Genomic DNA, 15,612 nt, shown 5'->3' with positions numbered 1-15,612 from the left:
TTCTATACACAAGCAATGACCTATTTGAGTGACAACCAAGGAGAAAATTCCATTCAATATAGCAACCAGAAAAAGAATCAGGTATTCAGGAATAAGTCTGACTAGGGATGTCAAGGACTTACACAAAGAAAATTACCAAAAAATTGCTAAAAGAAATTAAAAATGACCTAAATAGATGGAAAGACATTCCATGCTCATGGATAGGAAGGGTGAATGTTGTCAAGATGTCAATTCCACCCAAATTGACCTACAGATTCAATGCAATGCTGATCAAAATCCCAACAACCTACTTTAAAGACTTGGACAAGCTGATTATCCAATTTATATGGAATGGAAAGAGACTCCTAATAGCTAAATATATCCTAAAAAAAGAAGAGCAAAGTGGAAGGACTATCACTTCCTGACTTTAAAGCTCACTATAAAGGCACAGTGGTCAAAACAGCATGGTACTGGCTCAAAGACAGAAAGACTGACCAATGAAATATAACTGAGAGTTCAGAGATTGACCACCAAATTTATGGACATCAGACCCTCAACAGATATTGTTTCTTGCCTAACATACGGTCTGTTCTGAAGAATGACCCAATGGTACTAGAGAAGAATGTGTATTTTGTTGCTGTTAGGTATGGATGATTTACTGTAGTTCATGTCTTCTATTTCCTTATTCACTTTTGTCTAGATGGCTATCCATTACTGAATGTGGGATATTGAATTAATGTATAACTGTCATTTCTCCCTTTAAGTTGTCACTATTTTCCTTCATTTATTTTGGTGCTCTGCCATTAGATGCACATATATTTATAATTGTTATGTTTTCTTGTTGAATTGACTCCTTTATCAGTCTATAGTGACCTTTGTCACTCAGAACAGTTTTTGATTTGAAGTCTATGTTAACTTCTATTAGTATAGCTAACCCACCTCTCTTTTGGTTATTCTTTACTTGGTATATTTTTTCCATCCTTACACTTTCAACCTACTTGTATATTTGAACTTAAGATGAGTCTCTTGTAAACAATGTGAAGTTGGGTCATGCATTTTAATCCATCCTGAAAATATTTTCTGCTTTGCTCAAGCTGCTGGAATGCAATATACCAGAAATGAATTGGCTTTTACAAAGGGGATTTATTAGGTTACAAGTTTACCATCCTAAGGTGATGAAAATGTCTAAATTTTTAAGGCATCCAGAGAAAGATGCCTTGACTTTGAAGAAAAGCCACCAGCATTTGGAATATGTCTGTCAGCTGGGAAAGCATATGGCTGGTGTGTACTGGTTCTTGCTCCTGGTTCATTGTGGCTTTCTTGTTTCAGTGGCTTTCTCTCTAAGCATCTGTGTGTTTCACTCAGCTTCTCCTAGGCAAACTCTGGGTTTCATCTCCTAGCTTAGCACCTCCAGATATCCGTGTCTCTTGGTTTCCTCTCTCTGCCCTCTGTGTTGGCTCTGAGCTCTCTCTCTGTTTTCTGCTTTTTATTCTCTTCATAGAGAACTCCAGTTAAAGGATTATGACCCACCTTGAATGGGCAGGGTCACATCTCTATGGAAATAAGCTAATCAAGAACTTACACCCACAATTTGGTGGGTTACATCTCCATGGAAACAATCTAATTAAAATGTCCCACCCACAATAGGTCTGCACCACAAGATTAGATTAGAAGAATATGGCTTTTCTGGGATACATAACTGTTTCAGACCAGCACACAATCTCTGCCTTTTGAGTGGAGAGTTTAATCCATTCACATTTAAGGTAACTACTGATAATGAAGACCTTCTTCTAGCATGTTGCCATTTGGTCTTTATAAGTTTTATACTATTTTGTTGCTCAAAATTTTCCATAATGCCTAATTTCATGTTTATTTGATTTGCTTGTAGTGTACCATTTTGAGTCTCTTCTCATTCCTTCTGTATATATTTATCATATATTTTCTTTGTGGCTACCATGGGGTTTGAGTTTGTCACCCTAAATCTATAACAATCATGCTTTGTTTGCTACCAACTGACTTTAATAGCATACACAAATACTTCCTATACTCCTTCTTCCTCCCAGCTGTACTTGTTGAAAATTATAGTGTTTGAAGCCATAGAGTTATCATTACTTTTTATGCACTTGCATTTTAGAACTTAAGAAGGAAAAATGTAATACAATAGTAATGGTGTTTATAATTGCATATATGGTTACCTTTAATGGTGATCTTTATTTCTTTATGCTGCTTTGATCCACTTCCTGGTGTTTTTTTCCTTTCACTGTAAAGAGTTTCCTCTATTATTGCTTGTAGGGAAAGTCTAGTGGTGATGGAGTCACTGTATTTTGTTTAGCTGGGAATGTCCTAATCTTTCCTTCATGTTTGGAAGTCAGTCTCCTTAGATATAAAATTCTTGGTTGGCAATAATTGTCTTTCAGCATGTTAAATATTTTGTTCCACTGCCTTCCTGCATCCATGGTTTCTGAGGAGAAATTGATCCTAATCATCCTGGGGCTCCCTTTTATATAATTCACTGCTTTTATCCTACCGCTTTCATAACTCTCTCTTTGTCTTTGGCATTTGTCAGTTTGAGCAGTCTGCCAAACTAGTCTGGGTATGGTTCACCTTAATTTTGTCCTGTATGGGGTTCATTGGACTTCTTGAAAATTTTTGTTCATATATTTTGTTAAGTTTTGACAGTTTTTTTTGTTATTATTTCTTTGAATGTTCCTTCTGCCTTATTTCTCTCTTTCCTTTCCTTCTGGGACTCCTGTACTGCATATATTGGTAAACTCAATGGTGTCCCACAGGTCTATTAGGCTATTCCTTTTTTCTTTCTGATTATTTTTTTCTTTTTGATCCTCAGCCTGTCTCATTTCAATTGTTTCATCTTTGATTTCACTGATTCTTTTTTCTTCCAGCTCCAATCTGCTGTTGAAACCCTCCTGAGCATTTTTCATTTCAGTTGTTGTGGTATTCTACTCTAGTATTTGTGTTTGATTCCTTTTGCAAATTTGTATTCTTTTACTGAGATTCTTATATTGTTCATTCATAATGATCATCTTTCATTCTTTCTCCATGTTTTCCTTTATCTCTTTGAGCATATTGAAGATCATTTTGTTAATGTCTTTGTCTAGTAAATCCAAAGCATGATTTTCTTTGTTGATAGTTTCTGAATTTTTATCTTGTTCCTTTAGATGGATGATTATTTCTCATTCCTTTATTTGTCTTTTAATCTTTTGTTGTGCCCTGTATCCCTGTATATTTTACTATTTTAGTTCATCTGTGGATTTAGTCCCTGAGTTATTTCTTCATTTGTATCCAGTTATTGATAGCACAGAGATTTTTCTGAATGCCAGAAGCTAACATAAGGAAGCAAACCATCCCTCTAAAAACCTTTTACAGTCTTGCAAATGTCTCTTCATTGGTTTGTGCTCTCCTTCAGCATGCAGCCCTCCTACCAAGATTAGCCCAAGGCAAAAGTGAAGTGTAGAGTCTTCTCTGTCTTTTCAGAGTCTGTATCTATCCTTGACTTTTGCTTGCCCCTGGCCTTAGATATTTCCCTGTTGACAAGAATCTGAATGTCTTCTTCATTTCTTATGGAATTGACCTTCACACACTTCTGTGAGCTTTATTTTGTTTTAAAGCCAGTAATCCTTAGTTACAATCCTCTGATTTAATTGTTTCTTACACTGATTTAACTGTCTGCAAGCTGCTTCTGCTTGCAAGGCAAATTCTGGGAGAGTGAATCCAAGAGGGTTTTCCAGGTTCAGTCTTTGAGGTACCCACCCCTTTAGGTTAGCATGGATATGAAGGAACTAGAAGACACACAGGGTTTACTCTGCTCCTTCCAAATAGGTACAGAAACCCTCAATGGAAGCTCAGGCTATCTCCACACCAAGCTGGAGAATGGGTCAGGGAGAGGCCAGCAGGTATGCCAGGGGCTTCTCCTTCTGTTTCTTAAAGCTGCATTTTCTTGATTCAGCATTGCCCAGTTACTGCAACCTTTTAAATGATTTCCAGAATTCTGAGGAAGATAGCTCTGCTAGTCTTTGTCGTCATTCAAAGATCCTGTGGCATAATTACACCCTAGTGTATCTTTTACTGCCATCTTGGTTGACCTGTGAGCATACACAGTTTAAAGACTTTTGAAACTTATTTCCTAATTATCTTCTAAGATGGTTTCTACCATGATACAATTCCTCTAATAGTGTCATAGTGTGCCTGGTTTCTCAATTCCTTATCAATATTGGTAAATTCTTTTAGCTTTTGACTTTAGGAGATCCTGTGTACTCTTACATTTGTTTTTGTTTCCTTCTACTGTGATATTCAGGAAATAGTCTTGGCCATTGCTTTCCATATCCATGACTTTGTTTGGTGATTCATGCATGAAGGTTTGGTATCTTAGCCAGATTTTCTTTTTGTTTTGGATCACCAGTCCATTCCTATTTTCATAGTCACTCTAATTTCATTCCTGGGTAATTATCATGACTTCTTTGTACCTTGTAGCCGAGAAAGAGGAGAACTGGAATTCTGGGAAGATTATGAAGTAGGGTGAGGCCCTGGGGTTTGTATCCTGGATTAACTGAAAAAAAAGAATTAATGCTTACATAGATCCAGTGCTTCTTAAATTTCCCAAAAGGTCAAAATTGGTTCCAGAGCTTGGAGGAGGGTGGAACCTATTGAAAATGTGTTGTAAGGAGGCTCTTTCTGTGCAGTGAAAAGGCAAGAATTAGGAAGGTCAGATTCCCCAGGTTTCTTTCCTTCCCCTCCTCATCTCTCTCTAAAATCTCACCTTCAGTGATCTGTTCACGCCCATCATTTCACATGTCATTATGTAAAAATACTTAAATCTTTATCTGTGGCCCTGAATTTTTCTCCATACTCTGTCTCTGGTTTAACAGCTGCCTGTTGAATATCATTATCTAGAAATGTATATGCATGTCCTAAAGGTTTCAATTTTAGCATGCATAAAAATGAGGTTTTCTGTTTGTTTCTTTTGCTTTCCTTCATAATGGAAAAAAAGAAGGGCATACTGCCAGCCCAGTTCCTGCTCTTAAGGAGCTCACAGGATGGTGGGATCAAAAGACAAGTATGTAAAAATTCCAGTGCTCTGATGGGGTGGGACTGTGGGGCTACATTAAAGGTGGGGTGGGTGGTACATACTCCATGGCGAGTTAGGAAAACTTTCATGGAGAGATTGATATGGAGTTGGGCCTTTGTTTCTGAGGGTGTTAGGAAAATATCATGCACAAAGGAATGAATAATCAGCCATATCTATTAGAAGGGATTCATCTGGGGAAAAGCATCGGTTGGGAAGGTAAATTACTCAGGGTCCTTTCCAGGTGAAGGTTTGAGGTGAAAACCACAAGATAGTGGATATCCAGTCCTTTTGTCTAATAATGATGCCATCAATAACAATGACAACAATCACAAAAATAAAAATGACTAACCCTTATATAGCACTTACTATGTACCAGGAACTGTTTTAACCAGTTTTCATAGGTAAAATCATTCAATCCTCCTAATTACCTGGTGATGTAGGTACTGTTATTTGTCCCCATTTTATTGATAAGGGAACTGTGACACAGACATCAAACAACTTGCCTGAAGTTAAATAGCAAGTAATTGGTAGAGACAAAATTTTCTTGAACTTCAGCAGTGTGCTTCCAGAGTCTATGTATTCAAGTTGAATGCATACTGCCTCCTTAGTATAAATAAACCAGTAAAGGATGTGGGGATACTGGGATATGATTTCTAAGGAATAAGAAAGACTGAAATATGACTCCCCGAGGAACTAAGGAGAACCAGTGGACTGCTCCTGAGACACTTTGCTGAAGAAAGAGGAATCTGTATCCCAAATTTGCCTTTATACACCAAGAGGGTCTGAAAGGATTTATTACTCATACAATGAGGCTTTCTGAGGAGAATGAGACAGCTCCCAAGAGGGTTCAAAATTGGCTTCAGAGAGCAGGGAGTTTCTAAGGCAGTTAGGGAGTGAGGCCGATGAAGATTTCTGTACACGGGCAGAGGCTTTAATGGTTGGAACCTCCCACTGATGTCAAAGGAAGGAACACCTGGGCTTTCTTATCTGCTCCTCCAGATGCGGGCACAAAAGGAAGTGGGGGCATGTGGCTTAGAAGCTGTCGGCAGACCCCTTATCACAATTTGCCCCTGATGTTTAATTGATGACTGAAATGTGCCATGTTTCAATTAATTGAATTTGTTTAAGTAATTTGAATATTTTTAAACTATTATAGAGCTTACAGAGACTGCAACCAGAGGCCTGTAAGGGCAGTGAAAGTTCCATTGAATGCGTGTTCAAGAGCCCAGCACCATCGATTCAGAGAGGTGCCAAGACCCTCCCTGGTCACCATAAAAAGTGTCTGGAAACTTGAATGGAATGAGGAGATCTCAAAGAGGCCTTTTCATGGTCAGCAAATGCGGTTCTGATTGAGAATGCCTAGCAGTCATCCTCAGAATTATTCTTCTATTAAGCAAACTTTAGGTACGACCACTATAGCAAATGTTTAGGACCACCTTTAAAAAGATTCTTTGCATAGTATCTTGCCCATAGTAGGTATGTGTTAATTATGGAAGTGAAAAATCCAGAGGTTCAATGATTCCATATTTTTAGTTGTTATTTTTTGTTTTGTTTTGTATGCTGTATGGCAGGGTCACATTTCATTCTTTTTCCATGTGAGTATCCCATTACAGCAGCACCATTTGTTGAATCATTTGTTTGTTTTTGTTGGGTTTCTTTGTTAGTTTGGGAAGTGCATAGGCCAGGAATTGAACCCGGGTTTCCCGCATGGCAGGTGAGCATTCTATCACCGAACTACCCTCGCACCCCAGATTCTATATTTTTGAAAGTTGATGTTTGCAGGCAAACATTTCCTCAGGATTCTGCACGCATTGCCAGTCATATTTGATACTAACAGCATGTAACTAACTGATTTGAATAAATTGTTAAATGTGACCTTGAGGCCCCTTTCTGCCTTTCCCTTCACCTCCTTTCAACCAAAGACTCACATCAGAGCCAAGTATGGGCTTGAACCTCTGCTCTTACAAATCTATTTTCTTCCTGTAAGTGTGAGTGCTGGAGACAAAGTTTCAGATAGATGTTAATGAAGCGAAGCCAAATTTTCACTTTATTTAATATATAACCAAAAATCACTCAGTGGTAAGCTTTGCCTGGAGAGGAACAATGTCTTACGCCATTACATGACCCGTTCCTTTGTCCTGCACTCAGGAGGTACCCAATAACGTCTGAAGATTACCACCACCGAAGCATGCTCTTGGGAGGAGGCCTGTCAATCAAGCCCCCTCAGCAGATAAACCAGGGCTCTTGCCCTTGAATCCATGGCCTTTGGCCAGGAAGGTTCTACTGTGCCACTGTCAAGTTTTCCACTGTGTCCTCGGTTTAGCCTCGAATGGCTGGTATTGCTGTCCTCACACTATTTTTAGTCATAGATCAGTTATCCCTGACACGCGGTGATGAGGATTAACAAAATGCACCCATATGCATCTCTGAAGGCTGAGCATCTGTGTCCCCAGCCCAAAGTAGTCTCGGGCAGTTCTGGGTAGGATTAGCAGGCTTAATTTTTTTTATTGTCTCCCTCCACTCCTCTTGGCAGAGACAGATTCTGAGCAGAGCCACTCCTAATTTGTTTAAGGAATTTGGTATGAGGCTATTCGAAACCCTACACCAGGCCTTGCGGTTGGCCACACTCAGGACCTTGCAGATCCCATGGGGGCTAGATGAAGTGTCCCTTCTCTGGTGGAACGGGGTCTATTGAAACTCATGCTTGCTTTGTGAGAACACAGAGTAACAGGCCATGCTGTGGGGATGTCCCCACCAATCCCTCAGGTGGCCAAGGTCCCACAAGCCTGGGGGAGGGAATTTCATAATGTCCAATGCCAGGTGGGAAGGCTGGACATGGCAGGGTGAACACCATCGTAATCACATCATGTTCTGAAACTTCAGCCCAGATTACTCTGATCTTTATCCTCTTTTGACCTATGATGAATGCAAGGAATGGCCTTTAAATGACCCTGTTGTTTTCCGACTCTAGTATGGTGTTTGACTTGGACTTCCTCAGAGCAGCAAGTTACACCAGCTGACTTGAACTTGGTTGACTTATTTATTTAATTATTTTTATTTTTTCTGTGTGTCTTTTCACTTCATCAAGTGACTCCCTAGTTCTTGTCCTAAGGAGATAAAATCAGGGCATCAAAGACTTTTTACCTGAGCTTTTGCCAAATCAGTTGTCTTCCTTGAGAAATCCCCCATGCTTACCCATCTGAGCTGGTTCCCCAGTCCCCGTGTTCTCTGCAGAGACCTTCTGATCAGCTTAGAAATACTGGGCCAGAGGACAGGAGCTTAGCATGACTGTCTCACGTCTGCCTTGGAGTGCTTTTGAGCAAATCAATGCCAGTGTTATTTCAAGGCCCTTATTCAGAAGATTAGAATTTCCTGGGAGATCTCAAAATGTACCTGCCACATTGTTGTCTGTGCAATTTCTTGTTTTTTCTGTGGTTTTCTAGGGTTCCCAATAGAGGGGAATTATAAGCAGTAGTTTTGACAGTACTCCTACCTCCTTCTTTAGCTGGTCCCTCTGCATGATTTCGAAGCTTCAGGGAAGTCATCCTGCTCATCATGTAAGCAACAACAACAATAACAAAAAAAAATCTTTCTTTTTGTTAATCAGGCAGCAATTATTTATTGAGCACCTAATATATTCTAGCAATAATAGCTCGTCTCTTGTCCTCCACCAAAATTTTTTAAATGTAGCATCTCCTACTTAGGACTTATCTGTAGATGAAACCTTGTCCCATACTCAAGACTAATCCTGGAAGGGGATAAAATGGGTGAAAGAACTTATTTCAGCAGCTCTTTGTTTCAGTATAAAATAGGGAAATGGGATCTTTAGTCTCAAAGCTGCTGCTGAGTGACTGTCCCTAAGTAGGCCAGGGCATTTCTTAGGCAGCTACTGGACTCAATCTCAGCTTGGTCACAGACGACTCTTATCTGCCAGGTTCCCAGAATCTAGCATCCTGATCTCTTCCCTTGGCTATGGCTATAGAATCCTAGGGGTATCTCCTCTGTTTCCAAGACTTGAACCCAGCAAAATGCAGTCTGATCTCCCCTTCCATGTCTGCCCTACCTGTACAGTCTTGGAATTTGCTATAACCTCGGCTCTTGCTTCTCCTCTTCCTGCTGATCCCCGTATCTCTTGGGAACTGGTTTCTCATTTATGTGTCCCTGGATTAATGTGTCCTAGGTCTTGCACCCACTGGTGCACTTGGTCTTTGAGTCCTATTGAAGCTATCATGATAGCTGTGGGGTTTATAACAAAGTTAGGGCAAGCTTCCTTCCTCAGGGTGCCTGCAGCCTAAATGCAGAGCTGAAATAATCACATGTGAAGCCGGCATAGGAAAATTAATTACAAAACATTGATTTTCTGCTTTCAATAAGCGCTCAAAGAAGCAAAAGCTTGATGAGGACTAAAGCAGTAGAAATTAGATTCTAGGAATCACAGAGGAGCCTGAAGAATGGATAGGTAGAGAGTTGAGGGAAGAGTGTTCCAGACGGAGACTAACAGCACATGCTATGACACAGAGAAGTCTGCCTGGGAATGGCATGTTCAAGACGTATAAAAAGAACAGATTGATTTGAATTTAGGGGGAATGTTGGCTAAAGGGCAGTGCCTTAGTGCTTTCACCTTGAAAAACTGAAACAAGAGACTGTCTCCTTTGCTTTCCTTGTCAGACTTCCCAAACAGAAAGAAATGCCACACAAAGCAGTTTCTTTCTAGTCCTTTGTTTTCTGTCTTCAGACATCCAGGGAACACATTCCTTTAGGGAGTGACCCGGTCTGAATCTGTGGTGGACCCCAGAAAAGCCATGCCCTTTGATCCTCATTCAATATTGCTGGGTGGGAGCATTTTGATTGTTTCCATGAAGATGTGACCCACCCAATTGTGGGTGGTAACTTTTGATTAGATGATTTCCATGGAGATGCGTCTCCACCCACTGAAGGTGGAGTTGCTTGCTGGAATCCTTTAAAAGAGGAAACATTTTGGAGAGAGCCCCTTTTGGTAGAGCCACGAGAAAGCCAGCAGACGCTGCCGTGTTCGCCATGTGCCCTTCCAGCTGAGAGAGAAACGTTGAATGTCACTGGCCTTCTTGAACCAAGGCATCATTCCCCGGATGCCTTAAATTGGACATGTCTATGGACTTGTTTTAATTGGGACATTTTCTCAGCCTTGGAACTGTAAACTAGCAACTCATTAAATCCCCCCTTTTAAAAGCCATTCCGTTTCTGGTATATTGCATTCTGGCAGCTAGCAAACTAGAACAGGGAGTTAATGTCTATGAAAGTGAGAAGCAAGGGAGATTTGAAGCCTTCCAGAGATAAGCTTCTCAAAGACTGAACAGAGGTCCTCAAGCACTCTCCTATTTACCTTTTCTAAGGTGAGGTGAGCACTTAGTTAAATATATTAGAGAGGAAATGGGGAGGGCAATAAACTAAGTAGATATTCAGCTATAGAAAAATTTGAGTAGATTTGCATACTCTGTGGGATGAAATACATGTTCTGATAAAAATAAAATTTATTTAAAAATGGAAAGATGCAGTATATCCACTATGCTAAATGAAAAGGTTAGGATTCAAATTTGTACCTTTACTGTGATGTCAATTTTGCAAACATTTATACAGTCAGATTACTAACAGGGTCAATTGAAATCAATCGAGCCTGACGGAATCCTCCTGCAGGGTGTAAAAAATTAGGACAATCCTATCTCAGGACTCTAGAGATCTCAGCCGAGAGACTGTATTTGTCTTCATGGCTCAGAACTTGCAGAGGACAACAGCTTCTGGAGTTGAGGCTTTGTAGGAGAATGTGCTGCTGTGTCCTTGGCTAAGATGCAATAACAAAAGTCACGAGTGTTTTTATACACAGGTTGACAAAACAAAGCATTTGATTGGAGCTGGGAACCCCCCAGGAATGTTCAAATGACCCCTTTCAAAGGGGCAGCCTGGGCCAATTTGCTTTCTGAAGTGTCACCGTGCAGAGAAGCTTTCGCCAACACTCTCAGCCAGACATGCCCTGATCTGGGAGGGCCCTTGCCTTCTGGTCATGACTGGACAGCCTGCAAGTTCCATAAATCAGTGCTAAGTCACTTAATCTGATGTCTCCATGGTGTTTGCACGCTACCATCCCAGGAATCCAGAGCTTTCAATGAGTTCATGTCCCAGCCCAGGATTTCCCTGCAGACTGTAATCGGTTTGGTTTGCCAGGGACGCCCAATCCCTCTTCTCCTTCCTGGGGAGTGTCAGGTGCATCATCATTATCATTGCCTTTTATTGAGTGACTACTGTGTGTGAAGTACTTTGCAGATATTATTTTTAATCTTCTCGGTAGTCCTAACAGATAGTCATTCTTATTCCCATTTTATAGAGGATAAAGTGATGAAACAATTTGTCCAAAGGTACAAAATTAGTAAGTTTTGAAAGTAGACGTCTGACTATCTTTCCTATACTACTTTTCAACTCTACTTTGTCACCTTGTGTGTGTGTGTGTGTGTGTGTTTGATGAGAGAAAAAGAAAGAAAGAGATCTTATTATACTATCCTTTTTGGATGTTTACTTACTTTTGAGTTTGTGCGTTTAAAGATTTTCTTAATTCTATCTGTTTCCTGGCACTGGTTTATTTCTCAAATGTTTCCCTCCCACAGAATCCCCAAACAATATATCTGAATTCCTATTTGTATTTGTCAGGAGTAAGTCCTAACCATGAATGGAAACTGGCAGAAAAAAATTATAATTTTTGAAACTAAAATTTTGACAAGAAATCAGAATGAGAATTCTATTCTCAGGCTGGCAGAAAAGCTCCTAAGCAGTATCAGTGCAACCTCAGATTAATACTAAAGGTAAAATGAGTGAGCAAACACATAAACTTCAAAAGTGCCTCACTTCATGTCCATTGGAGTCTACACTCTGCCAGGCAGGGCACATCATTTGTTGTTAGCATCCCTGGCCCCAAATTTGCAGAGATTGATTTTTTTTTGTCTCAACTGGACCATGGTGTATCCAGTAAGACCGTGTCCTTCTCTCTCCTTCCCTTTTTCTCTTCACTAAAATAAACATCCACAGCCAGGCACTAAGTACAGGAGCAGGGGTAAATAATGAATATGACAAGCATGGTCCCAGGTCCCATTAGTTTTTGGTCTGGTGGCAGAAAAAGTCATAGAATTAAGACATAGTGTGACAAGAGCTCAGATGTGGGAGAGCAGAGGGTGTGCAGAAGGACAGATCTGGAAGGTCAGGAAAGGCTTCCTTGACCAAAGTACACTTAATCTGAGACCTGAAGCCTGAGTCAGCATCAGCCCCGTGGGGGTGGAGAGTGTGAAAAGCAAGATGGAACAGTCTGTGAAAGGCCAGAGAGGAGCCAAGCTGTGGAAAGCCCAGTTGTCTCTCGTTCCCTCTATCATTTCCTACAACAAATATAGATAAGTATACACTGTTTCTCTGGTTGTGTTTTTTTACTTTTTAAATGAAACAATATCAGAATTCAAGTTCTTATGGACTTAAGAATCTCACATAAACACTGAGATAAAGGGAAATTGCACAGAGGAATCCTAACTCCGGCTTAGAGTTGCTACTTGGGGGAAACGGAGTGCCAGTTTCTGTAAGGGGTCTAGGGGCCACTGAGGGAAAGACTATGTCATGAGGCCTTTTTCTGCGCTTCATTGGGCTGCTCCTGTTTTGCAATCCAGCCTAGGCATTCCCAGCATGTTGGGCTGACTCTAATGCATACGTGTGACTCTGACACTGTCATAGAAGATGCTTAGAAATATAGCCAGGGATTGACCTTCAGTGCAAGAGCCCCACTGGATTCAGGAATGGAATCAGATTTAACTCATGACAGCTCAAGTTGGCCACCTAACGCTATAAAATTCCAGGCCAGATACCTCATAACCCACAAAGACAGCACTTGAGGATTTATATACCCTAAATTCTTGAATCCTAGACTAATTCCAGGGGCAGCTTCAGGATGAGGCTGCCTGACTTTTAGTTTCATCAACATTTCAGACACATAGCCACTTGCTAGGGTTCCAATTATGTAAGAGATCAAGTGTAAGCAGAAGCCTCAAGGTTAAGTGACAGAGCTTGAAAAACAACTTTATTAGAACTCTGTCTTAATTCACCGTTTCCTGAATTTCTTTTCCTTTTTCCATTTCCTCTTCTTCTCCTTCTCCTATTTAATAATAATAATACATAAAAATGAACCACATTAATTGAGTGCTTGATATTTGCCACACATTATAACCAGAGGTAATTACCATGTAATTCACCGATTACATGGCGATGAATTATTCACCGATTGGTAGTATTTCACTGATTTTGGCGAGGAGGAAACTGAGATTCAGAGAAAATAATTAACATATTCATAGTCATGCAAATGGAAAGTGTCTGATCTGGCAGTGAAACCCATTTTGCCTGAATACAAGGCTGTGCTATTATTACTTGTGGTTCAACAATTAAAATACATATTCCGACTGTTCTCCAGTTGTCCCAGCACTTCTGTCCTCTGATAGCACTAAGTACAGTGTGTAACATGTTTTACGACATCAATAAATACTTGGCTGAGGGGCACACAGCAAATTAGGGAAAACCTGGTCTAAATTTAGCCTTGCCACACAAACTGCTGGATTTTGCATCACTCTGCAGCTCATCTTAAAAGGACAGGTCTTGTGCCTGTGAGACCATAACAGAATTCTCCCTCACGGTGTGACAATGGGATGCAAGGGAAAGGAAAGCCATAAATTAGGCCAAGGGAGGGAGGCAGAGGAAAACAGATACAGACTGCTGACAAGATTAATACGCAGTTGACGGGGAGCGCTTTCACACCACAGCACCAACAAATAAACACAATTCAGACAGCTCAGCCTTGCCTTACCGGAGGAGACAGACTTCTGAGCCAAAGGAAGGGAGCAAACAAATGAGCAAGAGAAAGAAAAAGAGATGCCTGTCTGTGCAATAGACCTTGTTTGCCAGGAATTCCTCTAGCAGGATCAGATAGCTGGGATATGACATAAGCAGCAGGCCCTATTAAGTTATACATTCTCTGACCAAAATTCCCTGACCAAAAATAGGAAAAGGAGACACATGGGCAGATGCTGTAAGGGAGTTGGGCTCAGGGGATACTGAGTTGAAAGCTAGGCATGCCCTGAGCTGCCAACTGAGAGCAGGTATCATCTTCCTAGAGAAGTCAGCAGACCTGCCCAGTCCTTTGGCTGGACTCTTTGGACTCCCTTTTGAGGGGCTCTTGAATTCCCCACTGTAATGAATGGGGCCTCAGTGGACTGCAGTTGAATTCTTCATAGATAAGAATGGAGTCTCCTAGTTTTTATTAGTTGAACCATACGAAATTGCCATTTTTGTCAGTCAACAGTGGTCAAACATTGGGACTCTCATATCGTTCAAGACAATAGTAAGGGCAGGTGTAGTATTCAAACCCAGGAACTGATTCCAAAGTTGGGATTGTTAACTTCTACAAAATACTGGTTTGCCAATGTCTGCCCATCCCCCTGAACATAAAATTGAGATTTGTGGCTTGACTTGCAGTCTCATGATCTAAAGTTTGCTTAGCTGTCTAGTTTCTCCTCCTACAACAAGACTAAACTTCTAGTTACTCAACTGTTACTTCAGGTCAACCTTCTTCTACATAAACTTTTTTTTCTTCCTGGAATACTCACACCAACCACATTTCTCTTGGGCCTTTGCCATCACAGAACTTATCATGCTAGCTTGGAAACTCCATTAAGTGAGTTGGTCTTGTACCCTATTGTTTAGCAACTAGTTGAATTTCTGGCATATGGATGGATGGATGGATGGATGGACGGAAGATGAGTGGGTTACATGCACAGACCATCCCCTTCCACACACACAAGCAAACACATTCTATGGCTAACTTGACATTCCAAATTAAATAATTATCTGGGAGCGGTTATCAGAACTAGCTATGGATTCAGATGATGGTTACAGATGTTGGAACTATTACTGCTGGTGCCCACAAGAAGCTCAAATCAAGTTTTACTTAGTTAGATTTATATTATATCTTTACCCTGAAGAGAAAGTTATGGAAGAAGCAATTTCTTAGAAGTTAACCACTTATAAGGACTAAATGGGTCCCTTCTTTTGGTAGTAAGGTAAGTTGACATAGGTCTGTGCTGTGGAGACAGAAGAGTTTGCAAACGACATGTGCTGCACAAATATTAGTTGAAACTGGGCAAAGGAGGTGCTTTTGAGTTTCCCAACAGTCAAAGCTCAGATAAGATGCTAGTTATTATTGGTCAGGGATATTGTGATGGGTACTTCTGAACTAAAATACTTCTGAGGTCTATTCCAACTCAAAGGGATTAGGATTCTCATAAATTAATAAATTCTGCCTCCATATTTATTTTGACTTAGTATATAATGTATCACATAAATATATATTTTGCTTATAAAAATTAGAAGAATTTAAATGGAATCATTACTATTCATAGCCTATTTTAATTGCTTAATATCATGAATGTATTCCCATGTCAATTTCTTTTTTCCATAGCTTTACTTTTAATCACTTTGCATTATTCCAATGTTTTCAT

At 40.3% G+C, this 15,612-nt stretch overlaps 1 long non-coding RNA gene across 1 annotated transcript in view; it reads right to left on the bottom strand.

Annotated features, from left to right (window-relative positions):
- LOC143649355 (uncharacterized) overlaps positions 1 to 13,971 on the bottom strand; it is a 71,221-nt gene extending 57,250 nt beyond the window's left edge. Inside the window, exon 1 of the long non-coding RNA XR_013158955.1 lies at positions 13,923 to 13,971. This is a non-coding gene — a long non-coding RNA (uncharacterized LOC143649355). The remainder of the gene's footprint in view (positions 1 to 13,922) is intronic.
- Between the last annotated feature and the right edge of the window lie 1,641 nt (positions 13,972 to 15,612).

The sequence above is a fragment of the Tamandua tetradactyla genome, chromosome 11, assembly GCF_023851605.1.
Source record: "Tamandua tetradactyla isolate mTamTet1 chromosome 11, mTamTet1.pri, whole genome shotgun sequence".
Lineage (NCBI taxonomy): Eukaryota > Metazoa > Chordata > Mammalia > Pilosa > Myrmecophagidae > Tamandua > Tamandua tetradactyla.
The sequence above is the reverse complement of the archived record's forward strand: the minus strand, read 5'-3'. Positions and strand labels throughout refer to the sequence as shown.